Source organism: Cucumis sativus, unplaced genomic scaffold (assembly GCF_000004075.3).
Source record: "Cucumis sativus cultivar 9930 unplaced genomic scaffold, Cucumber_9930_V3 scaffold124, whole genome shotgun sequence".
NCBI classification, from domain to species: domain Eukaryota; kingdom Viridiplantae; phylum Streptophyta; class Magnoliopsida; order Cucurbitales; family Cucurbitaceae; genus Cucumis; species Cucumis sativus.
Window position 1 is genome coordinate 60,789 of NW_022279528.1, and position 10,271 is coordinate 71,059.

The 10,271-nt window shown below is 31.8% G+C and overlaps 1 long non-coding RNA gene across 1 annotated transcript; it reads left to right on the plus strand.

Annotated features, from left to right (window-relative positions):
• The first annotated feature begins 8,153 nt into the window (after window positions 1-8,153).
• Window positions 8,154-8,895, plus strand: LOC116405611. Its single transcript, XR_004218714.1, has 2 exons — window positions 8,154-8,363; window positions 8,602-8,895. It is a non-coding gene; the product is annotated as an uncharacterized LOC116405611 (long non-coding RNA).
• Window positions 8,896-10,271: the final 1,376 nt, after the last annotated feature.

The following is a 10,271-nucleotide window of genomic DNA, read 5'->3' on the forward strand; positions in this document are numbered from 1 at the left end:
GTGGTGGCAGCAACGTTGAGAATAGATTTAGGGATTCCCGACGTATCATTAATCGCGTGGGAATATGTTTAGGGATTTCTGACGTTTAACAAATCAGGTCATGAATAGGGTGCTATTCCCGACGTTTTCGTCGTGCGTCAGGAGTTCTCTGTCTTTTTTAACTCCATTCTTTACATAAAGGAAACATAAAGAGAAAGAAAATGAGAGAGGGAGAGGGAGACCGAGAGGAAGATTGAGAAGAAGAGGGCATTGTCATCACCATTGTCGTCCCTGTTGTCGTCCCGTCGTCGTCGCCATCGGTAAGTGGTTTAGTTTAGTTATTGTTTTGTTTTAGTTAATTAGTTTTAGTATTTAGATTTCAAATTTGTTTTAGGTGTTAGATTTTAGATTTCAAATTAGTTTTAGTATTTAGATTTTGAATTAGTTGTAAGTTTTAGTAATGAAATTTAATTTCAAGTGTTGTTAGAATTTTGAATTAGTTGTAGGTTTTAGAAATTTGAATTTGAAGTGTTGAAGTTGAGATTGAAGTGTTGAAGTTGAGGTTGAAGTGTTGAAGTTGAGTTTGAATTTAAAATTTTCAATTTGAATTTAGGAATTAAATGAAGTTATTTTTTTTAAAAAAAAAATAGAGGATCTCCCGACGCATGGTTCCTAGACATCTCTCGATGCTATATTGACAACATCTTCGACGTTCATACAACGTCGGAAGATGTCTAGAAACCCTCAACGCACAACATTGTGCATCGGGAGTTCCTCTCCCGATACATTTTTCCTCACTTGTGTTCCGACGTATATTAGTGCGTCAGAAAAGCCTTTTCTGACGCTTTTTATATATCTCCCAATGATTTTATGCATCGAGAGAGTCCTCATTTTATGTAGTGTTAGACAAAGAGCTTCAATGTGGTAGAGGGGAAAGGCATGACACCTTTAGGTGCTTTCATCAAAGGGAGGATTGAGGTTCTGATTATGGCGCTAAGGTTAACTGCCATCTTCTTCTTAATGCAATAAATCATCATTGTGCACTCTAGTGGGATGGTGTTGTTTGTCAACCAGGCAGGCGGTTTCGTTTTCAAGTCTTAGGTCTTAATTCTTAACAACCTTTGAGTATTGATGCTCTACCCCAACCCTCATCCAAAACGATAACTAACACAATGGTTTGGAAGTTTTTGTGAAACATCATCTATACTTTTTCTTTAAATGGTCGATGAAAAAAAAGTCAGGAAAATGGTATTTCTGACCATTTTAAGTGTTACCAAAATATCACATTTGGTGTAGTATGGTATTGTTTTGAATATTTTTGTAAAATAATGGATCAAGAAGTTTTACTAAGATAAAGTTTCATGTTGGACAAGAGGATAGTGGATGGGAATTAAGTTGAATGGTCCACTTTTTTTTTAAATCCTTTAAGGTTTTATGAAAACCTTTCACAATACCTTTTCATAATCATTTTGTAAAAATAATATCAAATCATTTAAATATACCGAAAAATTATTTCATTTCGAATAAACCTTTCTTTATGCTTAAAAAATAATTTCATTTTGTCAAGGATCCCGAATAGTTCTCTACGCTTGGTCTCATTACCTCGCGTTTAGACTACTGTATCAACAGCATCTGAGAACATACAAATTCGTCTTTGTTGGCTATACCGCTAAGCTTTATACGCTCATTTCAATGCATAAGTCAGCTTCTTATTACCATGTAGTTTGTACACTCCATGGTGGCCTTCACTCTTTATGTGCACACAAAAGTTAGCATCATCTCAAAAGAAACATAGTATTGAAATCATAGTCATCAAATCAAGCTTTAATATTATAAATAATGCTTGAAAACATAACTTTTCGTAGAAAATCTTTCTGAAACATTCTCATCTGAATTCTTCTTTCAAATCAGTAAAGAGAAATCGTAATAAAGTTTCTTAACATAAATTCTTTTGACTGAAAAGCACTCACCAAACTTCACTAAAGAAAATATTGGGTTGAATCCTTCGAAGCCCTAGACTTGTCTCTACCGCATTCGAAAATGCCAAGTTCTCTTTGAGGATCTCTAACTTCTGCCGTGTTCACCGTCCGTGCGTCCGCGTTCACCACGTCTGCGTTCACCGCGTTCACCACGTCCGGGTTTATCTAATATATTTTTCCAAATCTTAAAGAAGAACTTTTGATTTCATTGGAGTTTATCATTAGAGGCATTACTATATTGGCTGCCTCTTAGTGGGCTATAGGTTTTCCAATGGTCATTTGAGACTGGTTGATAATAGCAAAAGTTAGAGCTTGAGAAGAACTGCGAAGAAAGTAGTGAAGACAAAAGAAGAAAGAAAGCTGAGTGAAAAACGAAAATTGACAAGGTAGAGATGTGACATGAAAATGAAGATGAGAAGTGAAGGAGGCACGACACAATACTGGTACACAATAACAAAGCCTTGATAATTAAAAAAAGGATGGTGCCAAGAAAATTTAAATAAAAAAAAATGAAGGTTCTTTGCAAGTGTATTGAGTGAATGGGAGAAAGAAAGGATAAAAAGGTAGAAAGAGAGAAAGAGAAGTCAAGGGTAGAGATACATAGCTTTGTATATAGAAACTTTATGTTTATACTCCATTATACGTTGTGGAGAATATAACATCCTGATATGTCTGATTCAATTTGAATGATGCAATTATTTATTTTTCTGCAATAATTCTACTTCTAGAACCTAAATTTTGAAAGCCTACTAATTTTTCAGAATTAATTTGAGACCCCACTTTTGCTCACCTTCCTACCTACGGTTACTTTTTGCTTAAACTTTAAAAGTTGTTTGAAAATTTTTGCTGAAACTTGTAAAATTTGTTTGAAGTTCGTATATCTCTCACATATTGCAAGGTTTCTTAATTATTTTATTGAATTTCCTACATAAATGCATTCAAACATGAGTTGACATAAATGCATTTTGCTATCAAGAGAGTATACCATACATGCATGTGTAGGACTTTTATCCCTTATATTTTATAATTTGTCATACTACTGTTATTGACTGATATACCAATATACATGTGTAAAGTATTGATCATATAATTAATATTAAATTTATTACATTCACTCATCAATTTAAGTTTTTTAGTCAATGTATGTTCATGATGTACCATGGTCATATCATAATAGAATAGATCCAAGATTATATATGTTCAAACCAACTGGTGATTTAATTATCAAAGATATTATGATTTTGTCCAGTTTTTTTTTCAGTCACTACTAGAAAAATGGATTTTAATCAAGACATTGTGTCGTTGAAAAAAAAAGAAAAAAGAGGTGGGATGAGGTACATTGTGTTGTTGAAAAATAAAAATATGGATTATTTCTTAAAACAATCATATTGACACAATTTAATTTATTTCAACACAATTTTTGCGTCATTAATTAACGACAATTTTTTTGTCATTAAAAAAAATTTCAAATGAAAAAACCTCAAATTTCAAAAAAATTCAAAGTGGGCTACCGAGTCGTTATGAAGAACCCTTGCCCTCCAATTTTTTGCCACTTGCCGTCATCGATTCCACACTCCAACCACTGTTGTCGTTGCTCCCACAACAAGCCTTCGCCGTCAAACCCACCAATCTAGCCACTTTCGTCGAATAAATTTATTTAGAAATATAAGTTTTAATGACACTTGAAATCAAGAAAAAGGGATATGAGGGAATAAAATGTGTCGTTAAAAATAAAAATACAAAATTTTTTGTGACACAAATTGAGTTTTCTTGACAAAATTTTGGCATTGTAAATAATGGCATAAATTATGTGTCATTAAAAATTACCCTAATAAAAAATCAATGTTTTCCTTCAATCATACGCTTTTTGATTTAAAACAAATAATTCGAAGCTTTCATCCCACTTGTGAACAATGACCGAAAAAAACCTTACTTCATCCGCACATCGTCGCTGTCTTTAGCTCTCTCGCCAAATGCTCTCTGGCGACGTTCCCCCCTCTCTCGCAAATACTCTTCACGACTTTTCCTCTCTCTCAAAATTAAGCTCTCCCCGCCCACCATTTGAAGGAACTCACCAAATTTGCAAGTAATTGAAGAATTCGTGGTCCATGAGATAGATTAAGTCCATTTATGAGTTAGTTTGATTATATTATGTCACATATACATGTATTACAATTAAGGGACACTTGCAAAAATGGCAAAATAAGTTATAATAATTAAGTCCATAGAACACATACCTTATTATTTGAGAAAGTGACAAAAACAAAGAAGCCAACTCACACATCAAGAGGTAAAATGTCACAAATGCCCTCGTTATTGATGTACATTTGATACACCTTATACAGCGTCTGATACACCTAATACCTCTTGATACATTAAGTCCATTTATGAGTTAGTTTGATTAGATTATGTCAGCATATACATGTATTACAATTAAGGGACACTTGCGAAAATGGCAAAATAAGTTATAATAATTAAAGTCCATAGAAACACATACTTTATTATTTTGAGAAAATGACAAAAAACAAAGACCAACTCACACATCAAGAGGTAAAATGTCACAAATGCCCTCGTTATTGATGTATATTTGATACACCTTATACACGTCTGATACACCTAATACCCCTTGATACACTTGATACTTCTTACTGATACACTTGATACATTTGATAGATACAATTCATGCACTCGGTACTCATTGATACACTCGATACTTTTTGATACACACTTGAAACATCTTCATACATATAATACTTCTCGTTCCACATAATACTTCTCGTTACACTTGATTCTTCTTGATACACTTGATACCCCTGAGACCTTGATACACTTGATTTAGTTTGATACACTTAAAGACTTCACTTATAAGTTTGATACACGTGATACACCACTAATAAACTTGTTATACTTCATTGGTACACTTAACAAATTTGATATGTTTGATGTACATGCACTACAAGAAATTTACCCTTTGTCGATGACAAATATCGTCAGTAAATCTTCAAAAACTAATCAACTTTTCTTTTGCCAACAAAATTAAGCTGTCAACACACACCGTCACGTAGGTCTATTGGAAGATCCTCTATCGATGGCAAAAAATAAACTGTCAGCAAAAATAGGAACTATTTTGAGATAAGGTTTGTGCGTACACGTGTGTGCGTTTGTGCATGTGTGTGTGCTTGTGTGCGTGTGGATAGGTGTGTGTGTGCATGCGTGCGCGTGTGCGTGTGTGTGTGCGTGTGTGTGTGCGTGGGTTCGTGCGTCTATGGGTGTCTGTGTGTAGGTGTGCGTGTGCGCGCGTGTGTGTAAGTGTGCATGTGTACGTGTGTTGTGCGCAGTGCTTCTATGCTTGTGTCCGAACAAGTTAATATTTTTTAATGTTGAGTTTCTTCCAATTTTAAAATAATAATTTAATTATCTTGATATTTAAGGCATTAATGTTATTTTGAGATAAAGATAGTGAACAGGTTGATATTTTTTAATTTTGAAATTCAATTAAGGTTATTTTAATACAAAATCTATCGTTGAGACTCTCAAATTCCGAAAAATAATAATTTTGTTATTTTGAAATTCAATTTTGTTATTTTGAAATTCAAATTCAATTAGGTTATTTTGAAATTAGTATGATTGAATAAAGTTATTAATATGTTGAATTAATTAGTTGAGTCTCGAGATATTAAGAAAAATATTATGATATGAGTTGATGTATCTATTTCAAGTAAAAGATAATTAAAAGCTGAGAAATGCATAACATAAATTAATTACAATGTAGAGACGAAATAATTACAGTTGAAGAATGTTGATATTTTGGTATTTTATAAAATACCATGCACGTGCAAAAAATGCTAGTTGCTAAAATTCAAAGGAAAAAGTAGTTTTGTCATTTTTCAAAATGACCCCTAAAAACGTTGTTATGTCTCTTATGACAAAGAGTGTAGATCTACTGATCCATATTCGATTTGTTTTTTGTTGGTAAAATTGGATAAGACCGCATTATATTGAAATAATTACACGAATGACACTTTTAAGCCAATATTGATAGAAATTATAATTTAATCAATGTTATTAAGTCAAATGAACATGGTTTAAAACTCTTTCTAAACATAATTAATGTATTTGTTTTTTAACTTTAATTAATTTACACATCTTTGTGCGTGTGTGCATATGTGCGTGTGCGTGTGCGTGTGTGGATGGGTGTGTGTGCGTGCGTGTGCGTGCGTTGTGCACGTGTGCGCGTGTGCTTGTGTGCGAACAAGTTAATATTTTTTAATTTTGAAATTCAATTAAAGTTATTTTTGATACAAAATCTATCGTTGAGATTCTCAAATTTCGAAAAATAATAATTTTGTTATTTTGAAATTGAAATTTAATTAGGTTATTTTGAAATTAGTAAGATTGAATAAAATTAAAATCTTGAATCAATTAGTTGAGTCCCGAGATATTAAGAAAAAAGGATGTATCTTTTTCAGGTAAAAAATAATTAAAAGCTAATAAATGCATAACATAAATTAATTACAACGTAGAAACGAAATAATTACTGTTTGAGAAGGTGAATATTTTGGTATTTTATAAAATATCATGGACACGTGTAAAAAATTCTATTTGCTAAAATTTAAAAGAAAAAGTAGTTTTGCCATTTTTCAAAATGACCCATAAAAACGTTGCTATATCTCTTATGACAAAGAGTGTCATCTACTGGTACATATTCGACTTGTTTTTTGTTCGTTAAAATTGGATAAGACTGCATTATATTGAAATAATTACACTAATGACACTTTTAAACCAATATTGATAGAAATTATAATTTAATTAACGTTATTAAGTCAAATGAACATGGTTTAAAAGTCTTTCTAAACATAATTATTGTAGTTATTTTTTAATTTTAATTCATTTATACATCTTTGTGCATATGTGCGTGTGTGCGTGCGTGTGCGTGAGTGCGTACGTGTGTGCGTATGCGCGTGTCCACGTGTGCGTGGGTGTGTGTGTCTACGTGTGCGTGGGTGTGAGTGTCCACGTGTGCGCTTTTGTGCGTGTGCGTGTGCGTGTGTGTGTGCGTATACGCGCGCGTGCGTGTGTACGTGAGTGGGCGTGTGCGCTTTTTGTGCTTTTCTTCCAATTTTAAAATAATAATTTAATTATCTTGATATTCAAGTCATTAAAATTATTTTGAGATAAGGTTATTTTAATATAAAATCTATCGTTGAGATTCTCAAATTCTAAAAAATAATAATTTTGTAATTTTGAAATTCAATTTGGTTATTTTGAAATTCAAATTCAATTAGATTATTTTGAAATTAATAAGATTGAATAATGTTATTAAAATGTTGAATTAATTAATTGAGTCCTGAGATTTTAAGAGAAAAGTTATGATATGAGTTGATGTATCTATTTCAAGTAAAAATTAATTAAAAGTTGATAAATACATAACATAAATTAATTATAACGTAAAAACAAAATAATTATAGTTGGAGAAGGTGAATATTTTGGTATTTTATAAAATACCATGCACGCGCAAAAAATGTTGTTTGCTAAAATTGAAAAGAAAAAGTAGTTTTGCCATTTTCCAAATTGACCCCTAAAAAACGTTGGATTTTTGTGTATTCCCTTGGGTTTTCTTGTTCAATATTTAGTCAAATTGCAGTATACCTAAAATTTGTGTTTGTTACGTCACAAGATTTCATTCACTATTTGTGTCTGTATTATTTTATATTTTATACAGGAGACTCCGTTTGAGTGTTGAGCTAGTAATGGGAGGGACTACCGTTGACCCCAAAATTACAAGGTTTCATGTTGCTTACTGGATCATTAATGATTCGTCTCTATCTTTGGCTCAGCGAGTGGTGGAGTTGGAACCCCCTGAAAGTGTAGAGTTAGACTCTCTACCGTTGTCAAGAGCTGTTAAGTATGCAAAAATGGCCTTGAGAAATCCTATAAACTCTCTGAACAAGAGACATTCTAGTGTAAGAAGAAATGCTCAAGTCCCTTGAAGAAATTGAGGACACAACTCCAATTCCTAGCATGGTTTCTCCCTAAGACTATGTTGGCATTTCAAGATAGAAAGCATAGATTCGCCTCGCCTACTTGCTTCAAGTCCTAGTCGGGGAGTGGCATTTACATCCCAGACACACATGTATCACCTCGTGTTGGCACTTCCATTGCAATGCACAACTCTGACATATATAGTGTCGACATTTCCTTCCTTAAGCTTGAAAAAAGGTGATTTGATGTCCATAAAAAATTAACTGAGCAGTTAGATATTTTCTAATACGTATCTCACGTAATTTGATGCTCATTGATACTGCATTACTGTGTCAGGAACGTGTTGATGTAAAATCTTTCAGTTTTGATGGATCTTATTACAAGCTTTCAACTCTTCTTAGCACGACTTCTGACAGAACAAAGGTTTGATATATCTTTACACGATCACATATCACATATGAACGATCGCATATCCCATCTAAAATATCGATCACCCTTGGTAAAACAACCGTTTAGATATTCTACACGATTGTTTGCTTAAGGATACACGATCATTTTGTAACTATTTTTTTTATTATCCTTTTTTCTTTCTATACTAGAATCAGAATCAATTGTTTGATGATATTAACAACATGTATGATGATCTTCGTGATGATTCTAGTCATCACAATCTGGACAAGAATGATGACCATCAAAATAACAAACATGTGATCATCCATGAGAATCCATCTGTTCAAGAGTCACATCTTCAAGAATCTACTGTAGAAACTCAACAGTTAGTGTTTGTAAACTTACTGGTATAGAAGTAGATACGATGGATAATGTATTTGTAAACTGAGAAAGGTGTTATGTATATATATATATATCTTGACTGTCTGGTGTGTTGTTATAGTATCAACTGATTTTGTGATAGATTGAATAGATTGAACGTAAGTGTGTTAAGTTGGATTGATGATATGATGGAGTAGTTTGACTATACTAGGAATGGATTGATTAAATGTTTATAATGGACTAAGGGAAAATTGTTAGCTTTGTCGATTGGGTAGTGTGCCTTGCAGGTGTCCTACAGGATCACCACCTGTTGTGCATTCTTCGAGAGCACTAGAATGACATGTGCATTCTTCGAGAGCAATAGACTGACATGTGCATTCTTCGAGAGCACTAGACTGACATGTGCTTTCTGCAGAGCACTAGACTAATATTTGTGTCCTTTAGGGCATTGGACTGGCTTATGTGTATTCCTACATGATCACAAGACTTTTAAAGTGCAGGGCACCTCCAATAGGAAGTTAACAATTTTATTTTTCTTCTAACAGGATCAGTAGTGGGTCCCTTACTGGGTATGTTTATACTCACCCTTTTATGTTTAATCTTTTTCCGCGAAACTGCCATAGGGAAATGTCCTTCAAATTGCTTCTACTTTATATTTTTTTTTATTTTGGTTTTCTTTAGTAATTGAGACTGTTTTGGGTTTCATGATTGAACGACTTTTATGTTCTTGAACTTTCTTTATTATCGATACTTTTACACTTTCAAAATTTTATTTGAAATAGAGCCCGAATAAAAACTCTTTAATGTTGTTAAAAAATATATTTTTTTAAATTATAAAGTCTTATGGTTAAAGGACGAATCTAGTCTTAAAGTAATAACTTCAGCTTAATTCGAAAAATTAGGTCGTTACAATCTATTTTGCAGAAAAGAAAATCATCGATTTTATTTTGGTTAAGAAAAGCTGTTTTTCTTCTACATATTTATAACTCTCTTTCTTTCATTGAGTAGGAGACGGGGTAGGAGAAAATCATAGGATTCTATTAACTTAAAAAATATTAAATTAATAGAAGTTTCAAATCAACAACTAACTAATTAACCATTAATCAATTAGTTAATAATTAATTAAATCATATTTAATTAATATTTCATTTAAATCTTATTGAATGAATATCTCTCCAATACCCCATAGTTTTATATTAATTTAATTAAATCAAATTTAATTAAATAATATTAAACTAAACTATTAATTAATTCTTCAATTAGTTAATAACTAAATTAAATATTTTATATTTAACTTAAGTTAAATTTGAATCATATTCAAATATAACTTTATCTCATAATTAATAGTTTTAATATGAAACAAATCCACATTAAATTAATATTTGAACTCATTCAAATATTTTATCTCTCATAAATTAATTTTGAACTTTATCTAAAATTAAATTTATATAATAAAGTTTCATTAACATATAAACTTTATATTATAATGTATCATTATATATTATACTAATTATACTAATTTCCAAAGTAAATTTGAATATTTCAAATTAGAACCAATAT